The sequence below is a fragment of the Aphelocoma coerulescens genome, chromosome 4 (assembly GCF_041296385.1).
Source record: "Aphelocoma coerulescens isolate FSJ_1873_10779 chromosome 4, UR_Acoe_1.0, whole genome shotgun sequence".
In the NCBI taxonomy this organism is placed as follows: Eukaryota; Metazoa; Chordata; class Aves; order Passeriformes; family Corvidae; genus Aphelocoma; species Aphelocoma coerulescens.
The window spans coordinates 33,066,319-33,084,252 of NC_091017.1; the positions used below are offsets into that span (position 1 = coordinate 33,066,319).

Here is a 17,934-nt window from a genome sequence, read left to right on the forward strand (position 1 = left end):
GGGCGGGCGCCTGCCCGGCAGGGGCCGCCTTGGGCCGGGCCTCACCCGGCAGGTCGCCGCTCCTCCCTGCCGCTCTGACTCACAGCCCGGCCCCACTTACACAAACTCGGCGGCCGGTGCCGAGCTGGGGCCGCCCGCTGTAAGGGAGCGGGGGGGGGGGCGTGGGGCAAGATGCCCGCCCTAAGGGGACGGAGCCTTCAGGGCGGGCGGGCGTGAGGGCGCTCCCGTCCGAGGGATTAACAGCGGCCCCGCTGTCCTGTCGCGGACGGCGATTCACCTGGGTGGCCACCACCCTCCCTCCTTCCCTTTCTCTTTCCTTCCTTCCTTTCTTTCTTCCTTCCCGGAGCTGGTGGTTTCGGCGGAGAGGGAGTGGAGCCCGCCTGGCCCCTCCCCGGAGAAACTTTCCGCCGCCGCCCGCGCCAGGTAGGGGCTGATCCCCCCGGGGCGGGAGCTGTGAGGGCGCGGCGGTGGCTGGGACGGGCCCCGGACCGAGTTTCAGAGGTGTCGCGCCGCCTCTCGGCCTCATCGCCAGGCGGGGAGGGCTGTCAGGCCAGTGTCCCCCCCGGCCGAGCAGCTGCCGTCTGCCGCAGGGCCGCCGTGGGCTGAGGGCGGTATATAGGTCAGTGGAAGTAATGCTCGCTTAATCCCCTTTATCTTTTTGGCTCGGCTTTTTTGCTGCTGCTTTGTAGGGCGACCCTTGGGCAGCTTTGGTCGCAAACTTCTGGGAGAGAGAGGACCCGGGCTTCGCGCAGGGCTGTATGAGCGGGCGAGTGCCGAGGTGAGAGCATGGGATACGCGCTTTTATTTTCCGGAAGGTTTTTTCCTCACAAGTGTGGCGCCTTACAGAGTGCCAGGTATTCCTGCGTAGGGCTGTCACTCACGTGACCCTGTGCATGAGTGCTCAGTTTGGGTTCGGACTTCTGTTTTAACAGGCTAATTAACATTGATTATTTCTTTGTCGTTGCGTCACTCACCGAATCACTGAAGGCTGTTTTGGTATTTGCTTTGGATGCCAAAGGAAAGTAGAGGTCTCGGCAACTTAGGGGCCCTGGTAACTGGAGAAGGCAGCGTGCCCTGACAAAGTGATTGCTATGCTGCTTTCTCTGGTTTTTGAGGAGCTGTTAGCAAGGTCATGTGAACCTTTCTGTCACTCAAGGGTGTTGGTAGCAACTCGGCATGCTTGAACTGCTCCATATGGACAAATACATAGGTGCTGGCAGATGCCCACTGTCTGGTAGGACGTTGTGCATAGGGCCAGCCTGCCAGTATAGGAGTTTGCCAGGTTGGGGCATATGTGGTCTCTTGTAACTGAGAAAGGCTAAGGCACACTTGACAGTATTTGGAGATTTTTATTCCAGTCTGGTTTTTCTCTTCCCTGGCCTGTTTGTTTGGTTTTCTGATTAGCATTAACATATCTCATATGATGGCGATAAGAAGAAAAAATGCATAAAAATGATTGTGTAATTTTATATGCCACCCTATTACTTCTAATTGAACTGAATGTGACTTCAGAATCTGCCAGTGTCCTCTCTGCCTGGATATTTTCTGTTTATCAGTGTGAAACTGATGCTGTGCAGGAGTTTACAGTTGCATTTTCCTTTAGTACAACAGTGTTTTTATTCTCTCTTATAGTAGTAAGAAGGATCTAGGGCCTCATCTTCTTAGCGGGAAAGCATTATGTTTTAATTTTATTTTCATTTTCAGAGAGAAGAGGTAGTGATAATAAAGCCTCTATTCAAAGAGATCTCTCATAAATACCAATAGGGCAATAGTGTTAGGTCCTGCAGTACAGACCCATGTTTCTGCCTTGTGCTGGTTTTATATCATAATTTCTAGAAGTATACCTTTTAGAAAAAATGTTAATTGGAAGGGTTTGTAATACCTGAAGGAGTGATGTCAAATTAGGGTTTTCACATTATTTGTGGTGCTTTACTTCCGCTGGGGTGTGTGTGTTCAAGAGTCCTCCTGATCTGAAACTAATCTAAGAATTAGGACCTAATGCTGTAATTTGTTTCTTCCTCTCTGGCTCTGCTTTAATGAACATGGAAGGTCAAAGGGAGAAGGGAAAGACAGAAAAACTTACAATTTACAAGGTGAAGTATAAATAATTGTAGAGGGTGAGATTGTACCAGTGAGATATTGATGTGTGATGGCACTTGGAAACTTGTGGAACATCCAGATGCCTTTTCCTCTTACCTGTCTCAATCAAAACAAATGTTTGCAACTGACTTTTGCTAACAGCTGTTTTAGTCTGTTTATTGACCCATGGTGATGGACGATGTGTGCTTTGAAAAAGAAGTGAATCCTACCAGAATGATGAAAAATGTGTGGACAAAGCCCATGGAAGAAACTTAGCTTTATGTACATAGTTTCCTTTTTTTTTTTCTTTAAACTTCAATGTGTCTACATGATATGGTGGTGGTGCTGGTAAAAACTGGATTGTCCTCCGTAAGGGTTTTGGCTTTGGGTTGTTTTTCTTGTTTTATTTTTGGGTTTTTATTCCTCTAAATGGGTTACAAACATTCATAACATCTGAAGCCGAGAGAATCAAAATTGGTGAAACTGCTGCTAATGTGGTTTTATTTGATCCTGGCATGAGACTGAGTATTAGAAATCTATAGCTATGTTTTCTCTTCAAGAAGATGCATTGATGCCTGTCAGGCTTAAGTCTTCAGATTTACAGACTCTCAAACTCTGAAGCATGTTTCTCTGTTAAACTGTACATTGAAGGATTATTGAGATTACTTTGATACACATCAGTTTAAGACTTCTTTTTAACAAAGAATTTATTCACAAGTGGTGCTGTTCCTCCCTGGAATAACTTAATTTATTATATATAAATGCTGTTTTTTGATGCCTGAAGATGGTTTCATTGCAAAAGACCTCCAAATTTTAATTAGTCTGATGGGAATCTTGTTTAGTTCTATAATGTTTGAGTAGCATACTTGACTTTTTGAGGATGCAGTTCTCCACGTCCTGATCCGATGTTACTGTGAGCAGTAGTTTCGCTCAAACATGAGAGAGATATGTTCTCTCTCTCTCTCTTTCTCTCATGGCATATTTAGTGTAGTTGGTATGTTTGTAGTGTTTGTTATATGCTGCTAAGAACAAGGCTTTTTTGACCTCTTGTTCCAGTTATCATTTTTAGTAACAATTTTATAGCTGTATTTTGGTTTACAGACACTTAAACTCTCAGACTCTTCTACTCAGACATGCTGGCTTGGCATTGTTACCTCACTTATGGTCTCTTCTCAGCCTAATGGGATAGATGAGTTTTATACTAAATAGCTGCAACCCCAAGAAAACAGTCATATGCTGTATCCCCATATGAATAATTGCCAGGAAAGAGGGCAGTCAAGGAAGGCTGTTGACAAAATAGTGCTTTTTGTGACCTACTTTTGGGTGTGTTTCAGGTAATTCAGTACACAACAGCAGATGCCTATACTTTTGGTATGTTATGGTTGCACTTTTAATGCTCTGATAGTATTGAGTAAAGACATACAATCTTGGGGTGCTTCCAGAAGAGGCTACAAAGGTCTGCACTGGTTAAAAGTTTGGGCATGAGTTACCTAGAAATCCTCAAATTTTTTCAGTCCTTTTTACAATACAGCGTAGTGGCCAAATGAAGACTTGTAAGTGGATGCTGGTATGGCTGTCCTGTAAGAATGTCTGTATCTTTAAAAACTCAGGCAAACAGCTTACAAGAAACAGTGCCATTTCCTGATCTGATTAATTTATTTGGAAAGTAGAGCTAGGACTTCATTGTGTCATGGGTAGCAGGTCAGTTGGACCTGGGTCGAGTTGGTGAGGCCGCACCTCAAGTCCTGGGTCCAGTTCTGGGCCTCTCACTACAAGGACATTGAGGTTCTGGAGCATGTCCAGAGAAGGACAGTGAAGCTGGTGAAGGGTTTAGAGAGCGAGTCCTATGAGGAGTGGCTGAGGGATCTGGGGGTGTGTAGCCTGGAGAAGAGGCTTGGGACCTTCTGCAACTGCCTGAAAGGAGCTTGTAACCAGGTGTGTGTTGGTCTCTTCTCCCAGGCAGCCAGTGACAGAATGAGAGGAAATGGCCTCAAGCTGTGCCAGGGGAGGTTCGGGCTGGACGTCAGGAAGAACATCTCCACTGAAGAGGTGGTTAAGCATTAGCAGGGGCTGCCTAGGGAAGGGATGGAGTCACCATCCCTTCCCTGGGAGTGTTCAAGAAATGACTGGATGTGGCACTTGGTGCTATGGTTTAGTTGACATGGTGGTGTTCAGGTCTTTTCCAACCTTAATGATTCTGTGAACCTAATGAATTAAAAGAACAGTTCTGAATGCACTTCTGAATGCATACAACAATAAGTGCTTCTGGCTTAATATCACTCCCTTGTAATACTTGTATACACATGCCAGTACATTTTAAAGTGTCAACTTAACTGTGGAGGTGCTGTGATGGTAACAAAGCATTCACCAGCTGAAGTTAGTGTTATGAACACTGAGGAGCTTTGGGAATGCATCTTCCCTTACTTTTGGTTGTAGGCATTGATCATAAGACTTCCTATTATTACAGGTAGATATCTCTCAGTCAAGGACTCATTGATGGTATGATAAGAAAGCTTTGCATGTCAAGCCATGTGGCCAAAAAATGCTTGTCAAAAGTGATCCTGAAGGACATATCCAGGTCAGGCAATTCCATGTGGAATTGAAACAGGGCAGGTAAGATAAGAGCTGGTAAGAGTGGTGATATAGGCTCAAGGCATGTGAAGACATAATCTAAGAATGTGTTGCCTATGATATCAAGTGGGATTACCTTTAATTAATGGGAAGATTTGGAAACATGACACAAGCATAGCTATCTGCATGCAGGAGGCCCAACATGTAGTTGGGACTTTGACTCAGATTATCTCTGAACCAAATGTAGCACCTTTTCCTAGCGGTAGGAAAATTTGCCCTGAAATTTATTCTGTTTCAAATGCTGCTGGCTTCCCATGGGTGTTGAGTTACTGGGAAATCAGTGACTTATTTCTTTTTCTTTTTTCATTAAAAAAGGTCAAATTTTGATGCAATACTGAGTTGCCTACGTGTACAGTAATTTTAGACCATGACAGTTAATTCTGGTCTAATCATAATGAGCATGGTGTTATCTACTTTTTGTGTGAGAACATACAAAGCATGGCTAGATTAGTTCTAAAAGTATGAGATAAATTCTTATCATGTAGTTTTTGCCATTTAGCTTTAGAAGCACAGTCAGATGTCTTCTCCCCTTGTACCTCTACTGCAGTCTCCAAGCATATGACAGACACGTTTTTTTTATTTAAACATTTGCATGCCTTAGAAGAACTTGTCCGTTGTTTTTTGTTTTTAAAGACAGGAAAGCTGTGTGGTAATAAAAATGTGCTAGATTCTTTGCATAAATAACTATTACTGAAAGACAATTGTGCCCATTATCATTCTGTTTCTAGCTCATTTTTGGAAGTTGCCTGTATTGTATATTGGTGAAGGGTAGGATTTCTTTCTGTGAAAATTTTTATATAGAAAGACTATTCTAGCAATAGTGGAGTTTGCCTGGGGAACTGATCAAATGATGCCCTCGAACAAGCTCACAGTTGGAAGGATTTCCTAATGCCTGTGAAAAAAATAAAATCTGTAAAGTATTGACAGTCCTTATATTCCAGTAAACCTTTAGATTGTAACTTAAATTTAGCTGTTGGCTAACAGTTGAAGAGTTAAACTGCTGAAGAATCAATCCCACTTGCATTCACAAAATCTTTTGTAAAACCTCAGATACCGTTGAGCAGGAGGGAATAGAATATTATACTTTTGAGTTAGTTTTATTAACAATTAGCAGTTAATAGAATTGTAATAACTAAATTATTTTCAGATGTTCAGGTTTTTTACACGACTGAGAGTGCTGTGGTTAAAAAGTTGCTGTTGTGCAGCCAAGTCCAAAAAGTAGCATAGGTTTTTATTGAATTGTGTTAACTCATTTTGCTGTGGCAGGCTCCTGCCCTAACACAGCAAAACTGAGAGGGAGAGATAGTTTGGTTTTCTGCTTCATCACTGTACTGGCATTACATTAAGAGTAGTGCTTCTGTAAGCATGTATACCTTAAACATACAGGGGAAGAAGGGAGCCTGAGAAGGGAGGTGTGCCTCTCATAATTACAAGTTGAAGGTGAAACATCAGTACACTGTTACACTGGACCCATGGCCCTTACTAAACAGAACTGTGCTGTTTCTTCCTTGCACGTTTGTGGCACTTTTACGCTTCATTTGTGCCATAAATGTGTTTTAGTTCAGGGTTATAAATTCAGTATTCATGTAAGGAAACCTATGGAGGTCAAAAGTTTATCTCCCCTTTTGAGGAATGCATTGATTTCCAATGCTAGACTTTGCAAGAAGTGCATGCCCCCAACCACAGCACAATGTGGATTTGTTTTGCAATGTGATCTCATCTGTTCCTCTCTGTGAATGGAATTAGAATTGTGCTGCTTTCTCTGCCTTGTGTGCCTGACCAAGGTACAGTGACAACAGGTGCTAAGCAGCCAAAAATTTTACAGCAAACCATAAAGATCTTCAGAAAAGTGTATGTTGCTCTTGCTGCTTTTTCTTTTGGCTCCGATGTTGTTCTCAAATCACCCAAATGTCCTTGGAATGCCTTTGGTATGGATTGGGAATACCAGTCATATTGTGACTGAGTTTCAAGGAAGTAGTGGATTTAGCTACCTTGTTGCTTTGACATGGTGGTTTGTTTTTTTTTTTTTCCCTTGGCCATTTTGCCATTCGGTACACGGAAGCAGAGAACACATAAGAACACACAGTCAGCAATAGGTGTAACAGGATAATTTCCTTTCTGAATTGCTGACTTGCATTAAGATTAATTATGCTTGCCTGCTTGAAGTGGTTTCAGGTAAACAGTTAGAAAGTTCTTTATCAGCTTCTTGAAACATATTCATAGGATGAGAAGCCTGTGAAGTAAGAGTATATTTTGGAGGAAAAACATGGAGGGCAGAAACTGATTTGCCTTCACAATGATTCTGTTCTTAGTATTTTGGTCCCAGCAGTGTGAACAACACTGAAAGATATTTCCATAAACTGGCTGCCAGATAACGCAGTGGTATTTATGGCTGTCAGTGGTTGCATCTGCTTTCAGCATAGTTTGCTGGCATGATTTTTACAGGGGTGATGTTTGCCAGCAACAGCCCAGTGCTTATGGGTTCCTGACTTGGTAGTGTTGTTAAGTGGAACATATAGTAGTATTGAGATGCTTTTGCAAAATTTCCTTTAGCTAGATAGGGCTGGGTTTGTTTTGCTTGGATGTCAGTGGAATCCTTGGACTTGGAGAACTTTTTTTTCTTCTCACAAGAACCTTTATTGTTAGAAAAAATAAAATTAAATATTCAGAGAGCAACAACTAAGGCAGTTTAGCAAAGACTGCATTTATAATGCATGCTTATTGGAAACATATCTTTTGCTAGTAGTGTTTTTAGTAACTTAACACTATGTGCTAGTGACATAGAGTAAATCAGAAACATTAACCCAACATTAAGGATTTAGAGATAAAGGTCAAAGGAAGCGATAATGCTCTTTGTTAGATCAACCTCTGTAGCTGAGGGAGTAGACAAAGTTTGGGCACACAGCCCTTGTTTCTCCTGACATTCAAATCAGCTTAGTTAAATCAACTGAATTATTTGACTTTAGGTGTCTGTAGAAGCTATCTGAACTCTTTTCCAGGTATTAATGTTTCTTTTAGTCTTTACTTATAAGGAAAAATAAATTATTAGCAGACTTTGGGGCTTGTATTTGCATGAACTTTTCCCATTAGCCTTCAGTGAAATTCGGCAGCATTTGAATTAATTTGTGTGCAGATACATCTTAAAAAGTTAAATGAATGAAAGGTGAATGACATGTTACCTGATTCGTCCTCTTGATAATTTAAAATTCTAACATGATAGCAATACCTCCCATTTCACGTATGTTGTATCAGTTTAGGAAGTGATAAACTATGCATGGCTTAAATTCAGTACTCCGTGTGCATTGCATCATTACCATAGCAGGTACATGTGTCACAATTCAGTAGGTGAAACATTACTGTTTGATTTTAAAGTAGTAGTAGTAGTGAGGGGGATAAAATTTTATTGTATTGGCAGCAAGGCATATTCTGTTACTACTGTACATTTGTTTTGCAAACATGTAAAGTGACAACAGTTCAGATTTAAAAGAGGCATCAAGTCAACAGCAGCATTTCAGGAGCACTTGGCATTGGGCTCGGTGGAAGGAGACAGTGTGATCTCATCAGTTACAATGTCAAAGTACATTCAAATATTCTGAGATAAAAATATTATTTATTCAGAAACAGGAATATTGGAGTCTGTGGCATATATTAATGGCAGAAATTGAAACTATTCTTTCATGGAGGAAAATATGAAAAGTAGTGAGAGACTGGCTTGGCTACTAGTGAGCTCTTCAGCATCAAACACAAGGAGGGAAAGGAATTCCCAGCTGGATTGCCAAGGACAGGAGTGAAAATAAAGCACACACACATTTAATTAGAATGCAACATTCAGAATGGCCAACTCAGAATAATGAGAAATCATTATAGAAATATAAAGTTAGTAAAAAGAAAGAGGAGGTTTGCTCCTGTTTGATGAGTGGAACTGTGGACAGATAATAAAAAGCAGGCTGAGGTCTTTTTTTGTTTGTTCACCTCAGCTCTAATAAAATATACTGGGACTTGGAGGTGAACATGATGTCCAAGGCAAGTGCTAAAACCTTAAGCTGGTGTGTGGAAAGAGTGAGTTTTAGAGCAGTTAGGTACGTTTAAGTTTGAAGTGTTTAAAGAAGCACTGTTGAAAGGGTAAGGGCTGGCTGATGTAATCCTTGAGCTGCTGCAGTTACTTAACTCATGGAGGGTATGTGTAACACTGTGCCACTGAGAAGAGCGATTGTAGTGTCTGTACAGGTGTCAGGGCAAGGGGCAAGTGGAAACGAGCAACTGTAGTCTCAGTTGTTTATCTTTATTTGTTCTTGTGTTTTTCTTGGGAATTAAACCCTCCCAAAGCAGTAGAAGATTACAAAGAAATAAGCAGTAGCCCATATGATTTTGTTTTTAAGATTAAGCCATTAGACTAATAGAATTTCTTTTTCCAAAATGCTAACAGAAGAGGAGCTGTAGGTCTCTGGTAGAAACTCTGTAATAGAAGCTGTCAAAACTTCATTCTTCTTAAAGAATGTCTGGATGAATTGACTGTGGGCAAATGCTAAACTGCTTGAAAAACATTGTTTTCCCTAGAAATGGACTCATGAGATAGTGTGCTTGTTTATGGGTGAGAGGTTTTTTTTAGATATATATATATATATATATATATATATATGAAGGATTTATGTATTTGAGTGGACAATAAGAATAACAGGAGCCAGCATTGCTATAGAATTGTAAAATTAGAGAATATCATACCAAGATACTGTCACAAAATGATTGAATTCTGCTCTTAGAAAAGGTTTTGGGTTATTTAGAATAGAGCTGGTTCTTAGGTTGGGACTGAAGTTTGTATTGCAAAACCCTGTAGCACAGTTTCTTATTTCAAACACATCAAGGCTGCTTTAAAGTAATTTCTGCCTTCTGGTTGATGGGAGCAATCGGAGAAGGCTAGAAGGACCAAATGCTTCTCCCTGAGGCGTGCTTCAGTTAACCTTAAGGACCTTTCCAGTTCTTGTTGTGGGATCCTGTGTCTGCATCACATATGTGTAAATAGAATTATGTTCTGCAAGTTAAATGAAGTAATCTTCCCAGCCAATATTGATGCAGTGTCATATTTTGAAGCTGGATTTAATTAAAAAGTAATTAAAAGAGAAAAAAAGAAAAAAAGAAAAAAAAAAAAGGTAATTGGAGGTGATTTTTTTTATCCTTTGAGTGCACAATGGAGATGGTTACTGTGGTGCAGCATGATGTGTAAAATCCAGGGAGAGCACAGTACTGAGAATTCACTTTCTTGGTACCTCTACTCTTATATTTCAACTGACAAGGAGGATCCAGAAGATATCGAAACATTATGCCTCTTTCTCTGTTGTGGCTTCTTTTTTTTTTTTTTTTTTTCACTTTCCATCTGCTTGGAGTAGATGGGGAAGACTTGTAGCTTCCCAGTGCTGTGGCTGTTGAAAAGTACTCCCTGTTAGAGATAACAACATGAAAAAATGACTGTGAGCATGCCTATACCCAGCAAATCCTAGAACAGGGAGTACAAGGAAATGGGGTGTGAAGATCCTGGATTAGCTTTGAAAACAATTTTGTCATATTTGTATGGCGTTGCATCCAAGGCACTGGGGTTTTACTGCTTCCAGACCTGTGCTAGCCTGCTCTCTGCCATGCAGACTTAATCAGCTTGTGCTAGTGAAAATTTGGAAAACTCTTTCCTGTAATCTGCTGTATGTTGTAAACAACTCTCTGTTGTGCTGCCCTTGTAGCCTGTGTTTATTTGAGTACGCTAATTCTTTTTCTGTAATTAATTGTCCAGTAACAGCCCAGAACAGCAGGGGCTCTTCACTGCGTGAGATTTCTTGTCCAAATGATAGGGATAAAAACAGTGACGTTAAACAAAGGTTTTAATTTCAGTTGCATGTTATTGGGCAAAACTGTGTGTAGGTGAAGGAAAATAAAGATTTGCGGAAGTCCTGTGGTGTCAGCTGACCTTTAAATCAAAAGCAAATAGCCACATCTTTATGTGAAATTAGCAGTTTAGAAGATTTCTGGTTTGTTATTCACAGAGGGAAATTTCCCAGGAGGTATCACCTCTATAATGTGTTTGTTATCTTAATTCATGCATGTATGAAACCGGAACATACTTCTCTCTTAATATTTTAAAGTCCATCTGCTGTTTTGAATGGCATCTATTGCTACTGGGAGTGTTTGTATTCATTCATGTATCTGTGGACTATGGTTTCTAGGATTATTTTCTTGGGCTTTCACGTGAAGGGGAAAGATAAGGAAAGCAATTTGAATTTCCCAAACCACAAAGCTATGCATCTTTCATAGTATCTAGCCTGGGTAGTGGTGTAGGTTAAGATGCATGGGATGTGATACAGTCTCTAAGGACAACTTCCATCACAAATAAAATGCAGTATAACCCTGAGATCAAAATTAATTGTGTTTAAAAAAAAAAAAAAAAAAAAGGAGGGGAGAGAGAGAGAATGTACAAATCCTTGAAAAGGGTTTTGCCATTCTGAGAATGCCCTGGTAGCCTGCCTGTTAAAAGAAAGTTTGACAGTCTTCTCTGCGGTGGCCTGAAGAAACATTGAAAACTGCAGTGTGTTACGATTTGATGATCTCAAGATACAAAGTAGAGTATCTTAATTCATGAAGGGTACTGATAAGAACTGATTATGTTCTAAAGCTTTTTGATATACGTGCCTTGCCACGCCCATTTTAGGACAGAATTTCAGGCTATCCAAGCAATGTGAGCTGAGATATATATTTTTTCTTATATTCCTATGATTATGAATCATATGATTCATATGAATAGTGTGATCCAAAAATACTATATAAAATTTGTAACAATCACGTGAGACAGAGAATATTAGATAAAATATAGTGTTTTCATATCTGGTTCATACCATTTCATATTTTCCTCACCTGTCTCAATTTTCAGAAATGAGAAGGCAGAACCTTTTTTTATTTTCTCCCTCTCCCTCTGTTCCCCTCCTTACCATCCAGGATACAGATTGCAGATGTGTATTATTATACATGGTTATACGTTATTATACATGGTGCCTATGTTGCCTGCTTTTAAAAAGCTGTGTATTTGATGCAAAAGCAGAATATTTGCTCCTCCAAGAATCTTACATAAGGCAAGACTGTGCTTGGCAGTAATGGTTTGTCAGTGCCTAGAAAGAGATTCCAGTGTCAATGCTCTCTGGAGATAAGGATGTATTGTTTCCTATCTGGCAATACTGAACTGGTGATACTGCGTGATTAATATGACTCTCCTGGGCCACAACTACAGGAAGCTCTCTGTTCAATTATCACTATGCTTCTTTAATTACAGCTTTAAAAATAATATTTAAAAAGATGATTCAAAATTGGAACTTGCTAAATTATTCAAATTTTTGTTCTTTCCTGTACTAGACTGAGTCTTCTTTTGCACTCTAACCTAAGGGGTGTCTGTGTGGGTTTTAGGGGTTTTTTCCAAATTTTTTGGGAAACTAAACACACTTAGGTTCTGGAAATTTTCCGTAGCTTGATGCTAAGGTTTCAGATTCAGATTTTTTTACATATTTTTGGTCAGGGAATTATTCCATGTTCTGAATGCCTTCTGTCTAAAACCTGCACATTAACTGCATATCATAGAGAAATCTTTTGTAGACTGCAAAAGAACTTTGTAGCCTACAAAAGAATAGACCTTTGTGATTTTCTTTACTGCCTCAGTAGTAGTAGCAAAGATTCAGTGAGTCAGTCTTGCAGGACTTTGAAGCTGAAACACTGAATAAGTTTGGATAATATGGCACCACTGTGTAATTTTTTATTAAGCATTTATTTGAAAACATGCACTAGCCGTGTCAGAAATGGGATTATCCCTCATGTGACTGTTCTTCATTGGCTCTGTCTCTCTCTCTCTCTCTTCATTGGTTTCAGTCTCTTATACCAGTTTTCAATTTCAGGCTTGTGGTTCTAGATAAAAGATTATTTTTAGATGGAAGCACGCTGGAATTTTTAAAACAAATTTGCTGAGAGGTTTTCCCTCCCCCCATGCCCACTTAATTCTGTTCACTTGAAGCCCCTCCGTAGATGCTTATTGCATAATCCTTTCCCACATCTGCTGAAAACAATGATTTCTAGAGAGGCTGTGAGTTATATTTAGTGCTGGACTTTAGTTTTGACTCTGGGTAGGGGCAATTTCTCTTCTAAATTTTTTATTCCCTGTTCCTCTTTTCTGTTCCCTCTGATGGATTATTTCATGTGTAGTAAAAGGAAATAAAAATACCAGGCTGATCAACTTGCAAACCTCAAAGAGGAGTACATCATTTAGACTATATCTATTTTGTTATGCATATGACAATAGTTTTTAAGCTATGCTACAAATTAAAGAGGATAATCCAAGGGAGAAAATAATTGTTTAAGCTAAAGGACAGTCTGGTCAAGAACATAATTATAGGCTCCACTTGAAAATTTACCCAGATAAATGATACAGCAAAACAAAAACAGAGAGACTGTGTTTAACAAATTAAACTTGGAACCTTATTTTTATGACCAGATGTGATGGATGTATGAAACAGACAGGAGAGAAGTTAGTATTAATTACAAATTATGGAGAAATCTCCTTTCTTTAGGGCCCTCACTTGCAATTATTTTGAGTAATAAGAAAGTATATTAAAAATAGCATGGTTTAGTGAGGTAGAATTCTGTGAACAGTATTTTACTACAGGAAACATTTTAGAGATGATCTGGAGGATAGCTTGACCCTGTTATCATTTCACTTGGAAATTGGCTAGGTTTTAGGACAGCCTCTTTGTTTTAATAGAGGGGGAAATTACGCTAGAAGTCTCATATGAAATTTCTAGTTGCATCTGTGGAGGAACCTGATACAATCATTCCTAAAATTCAGGAGCATGAAATGGCCAGGGATCTCTGGGGTCATCTAGTCTAGCATGTACCAAAACAATGTTATATTTGCAATATAAAAACAGTGTCTTCCCATAAGCCCTTAATTTTTGGCTGTTTTGTTCATGCTTCCCTGACGGGAAAGCTGTGTAAGAACCTGTTTTAAACTATGAGTTCTCGGTCAAAAACTATGTTTATATAAAAAATTATTTTTTCCCTTGATGTATATACTTTTTTAACTTTTGCAAGATTCCTTTCAGCATAACGAACTTTCAGAGTTTTACCTCCCTGCTTATAAGACACAAAAAAATAACAACCTCTTTGTTTTGAATTAATTTGTGTAGTCTGGAGGAATTTCTGTCAGGTTAGCAGGATGTCTGTGAAATCAATTTTGAATGCTAAGCACTGTGTAAATGAATAGACAGCCTTTTCATTCTTGCATTTTTTTGTATGTGTGCAGCCTTGTTACATGTCAAATATAAATTTAATATAAGTTACTTCATTGTTGACAGAAAGGTGTGGGTTTCTCCTTCTCCCTTGCATGTGTTTAGCTTGTTTAACAAGATGCGTTTCTTGTCTGAAAAGTGAGTTTTGTAATCAGCTTTTTGGCAACATAGCCTGCTTTAATATTCGGTGTAATACCACTTTTCTTCTGCTTCTGTGTTTTGTTTTTCCTCAGTGGTTACTTTTTAGCCAGAACAGTTTCTTAATTGCTTCAGACTTATTCAGTGTGTTATGCATGAGTGTTTTTGGGTTGCAGCGTGGATGCAAGTGTTTTTGAGTTGCAGCAGTGAACAGAAGGCAGCAGTGAAGGCAAATACGGATTGCTTCTGCAGTGGTGTGGGCTCTTAGCTGATGATGCCCTTGATGTTTTCAAGGGCTTCTCAGTGAGGTATTGGTGAAAGGCCTGGAGGCTCTGAGCTTGTCTGTGTGGATGTGTCTTGTGCTGTAAAATATGCTGGGTTACTGCTTCTCCTGAGTATTTGAGATTTTATCAGCTTGTTGTCTTTAAGATGGAGGTTTTTCCTTCTCGGTTCTTTAACTGCCAGATTTCTGTTAATAGAGAATGATAATTTTCTATTTTCTCTGCCTTTCCTTGTCTGCAGTGGAAAGCTGAATGCTGCTGAAAGCTGAAGAAACTTTAAGTCTAGATTTTTGACCAAATGGAAAGAGCTGCCAGAGCCGATTTTTCCTTGCTGACCTGTTGACATGCTTTAATTGCAAGTAAGATAAGAGTGTGTGTGTGTAATAGGTAGTTCAGAACAGAAGTCTCTTTGCTGAGCCATGAGCTTTCTATTTGGAGTGCTGGGTGTCACAATCAGTTTTTGTGGTACGAACACCCATCCTGTGAAAAGTAAGCTTGAGACTTTGGTTTTATTTCAGTTGCCTGATGGAGTCTCCAGTAGCACTCAGCTGCCTTTAGACACCATGGGCTCTGGAGCGTCCTGTCAATGTTTCTTCTGTTTGTGTTCACACCTGTACAGTGTAACTATTGTGTAATACTCCTGTGGCAACCACAGTAATTGCTTACATGTGACATGAATATACAGCAGTTATCAAAGGTGCTTTAGCTGTCTTTCAGTGCCCCATAACTTCTGGAGAACAAAAAATGTATTGTGACCTCTATACCCTGTAAGTCAGAGGCAGGCTGCCAGTAGCACATTGATGAGAATCCAACAGCCTGTACAGCAGGATTTTCTCGAGCTGGCAAGACTCCTCTTCTTTTTTGTTTGTTGCAGAATATCTCCAAATTGTTTGTCTTATTGTTTGGGATATGAAATAATTGAAATGCTTGTCATCTGAAGAATGTATGTTTTCTTTCTTTTCTCCTGACTCTTAAGAGGTACAATGTAGGATACAAAAAGAGTTGAAGTAGGAAACACTTGTATTCTCTATCTGATATTAAGACTTGAGCACAGAAACATTAGAAAACCTTTTACAACAAAAGCTGAATAAGGGCTAGAAGTCCTAGACTTTGGCTTGTCATTGGATCATCTTCCTTCATCTTATTCTGCATTGAAACTAGTTAGCTGACAGATAAAAATGCAGATAAGTCTTTTCCCCAGCCTGATCTGCAAGCACGAATATAATTTGGTTCTTGATGCAACGTTGTACATGTGCTTTGTTTTATTAGATGTTTTACAATGTGAAAAGGGATGAACGCTTATGAGTCACCTCCCCAAGAGATGCTTATTCTCAGTTTGCAGAAGGGGCTGATGAAAGAGCATGAAAGGGGGGTGTGGTTTTCATAGCCTGAATGTTTCATAGAAGAGTTGGCATCATTTGGGGAGTAGATGTGGGTGTTAATTGCAGGACTGTCATAAGGAAGTTGGTACAGAAGAGAAGCCCAAGCTAACTAGGGAGGGAGCCTGATGTGTGGGTGTGAAATGAGACTGGGATTAGTACAGACAGGCTTGAAATCACAGGAAACTTGACAGTGTGTTTGGTTTCCCAAGTTGTGTTTGTTGTGTCACGTAGAGCATTTATACCAATCAAACAACATTAGAAAGGGGAAGAAATATGAAATGATACTTCATAATAACCACTAGTTCCTGGTTTTTATATACCCAGATGTTCTTTCAAATTGATTAGCACGAATACAAATAGCTGGTAGATTATAATTAAATATTAACTGTCTGGTAAACTCTTGTGCTTTGTTTGTTGTTTTTGAACCACCAAACTCTTGCTTTATGAAAATGAGCACCATCTTTCAGCAGTTTGTTGCAATTCTTGATGCTGATGGGAGACTGTTTTGTCAAGTAGAAAGCAAGGATATTATTCTTCTCATAATAACCTACACTGCTCTGTAAAGATCAGGGAGGCATCTGGTTTCTCTGTAATAGTTTGTACAAGTTCCAAAGTATCATATCAAAGTATCTTTAGGAAAATGAGGGGCTATACATAGGCTGATGCTTGACAAGTTAAATATTGAGTATATTATTGTTTCCACTAGCAGAATGAGTCAGTTGGCAACACTGACAGTGTTGCAAACCTGTTTTATTAAATGCAGATCATTCAAATGTTTCTGAATATCAAGCCTTGTCTAAAAGCTCAGCTAGCAAGGTGTTTGTCTGGAAGAACTACATATTCCCAAGACTAATGGCACCTTATCCAATATTTATTGAGTATAAGCTTTTACATGTACTGACCCAACAGCTAATCCATGATTCTGTGGCTGTATGGAAGCAGCTTTGGTTGCCAAAGTGACTATTTGTCAGTCAGTTGCTGTAGGTAAGAGTTCTTCAGATGGTTTGTAGAAATAGAATTTAACATCTTGCACAATGAAGAGAGCTCTATTTCTTTCTCCACAGAGAAAACAAAAGAAAATTGTTAATTTAAACTAGAGTCTGGTCTTACTCTTTATTTCTAGCAGTGTAAAGCTTTCACTTGGCTGTTTCTTCTTTCCCTGACTTAAAATCTAGTTATGCTAATGGAAAGGCAATACAGTCACCAATGGTAGGACATGACATGAACCAACACAATGATGTGAAGTCTTTCTCTAGTTCTCATTTCTTCCTAATCTGTGTTTGTGTAACTCCTCAATTTTACTCGTGTTTGAATTCCCATTGGTCTAGCTAACAGCAGCAATGAAAAAAACCCCTAATTCCTTAACATAAAAGCTTTAGTATCTAGTCTAAGATTATTAAGTCTCTGTGATTATCAACTCTAGTCCCAACTGTTATTAAATCCTTAGTGGTTTTTGTTGGAAAATATTAATGCATTGGGAGCAAATATGTTCCCATAAATTTTTGTTTTCAATTAAACTTTTCTGCGTAAGACTTTAATATATTCAGGTTGGAATGTCAGAATGACCAAAGACACAAAGTGAAAAAACTCCATTAGTTTATGTGCAGTATCTTAGGATCGTGTTTCCTTTCAGCTGTATTCTTTTTGAGTTGTGGTGTTGGGGGTTTTTTGTTTGTTTGTGGTTTTTTGGTTGTTGTTGTTTTTTTTTTTTCTGGTGTTAGTTTGTAGAGTTTTGAGTTTGTTCTCATTAAAAAAATTACAAAAATTGTGAAGACTCAGACTTGTGAGGAGAAAAATGTCTTTTTCATTCAGCAGTGAGTTTGATCTTAGGAGCAAGCCAGTAAAAGCTTGATTACTGACAGTTATCTGAAATGAATATTATAGAGCACGATCCCGTTTTACTGATGTAGGTAATTTTTAAACTGCCTTGAGTTTCACAAAATGTTAATAGAAAATAGCTATTACATTATTTTACTCTTTCATAGGATTCCTTGGGCTGGTTACAGGCTACTTTGCATGGCCTTCTTGAGGAACCAGTGATGTTCTATAAATAATTTAAATGGTTCTGATTTCTAATCTTTCATCACTATACACTAGCATACAAATTTGCTCTCCCTG

The 17,934-nt window shown here is 39.3% G+C and overlaps 1 protein-coding gene across 5 annotated transcripts in view; it reads left to right on the plus strand.

The window, feature by feature from the left end:
* Positions 1 to 217: 217 nt before the first annotated feature.
* The window catches only part of FHIP1A (FHF complex subunit HOOK interacting protein 1A), a 117,353-nt gene continuing 99,636 nt past the window's right edge, over positions 218 to 17,934 (plus strand). For 3 of the 5 annotated variants that reach the window (XR_011150652.1, XM_069013477.1, XM_069013472.1), the window contains exons 1-2: positions 218 to 423; positions 690 to 778. The gene's annotated coding sequence lies outside the window, so the exon portion shown is untranslated. Of the gene's footprint in view, positions 424 to 455; positions 620 to 689; positions 779 to 17,934 lie in introns of those variants that run through there. The other 2 variants (XM_069013474.1, XM_069013473.1) reach the window with 2 other exon arrangements.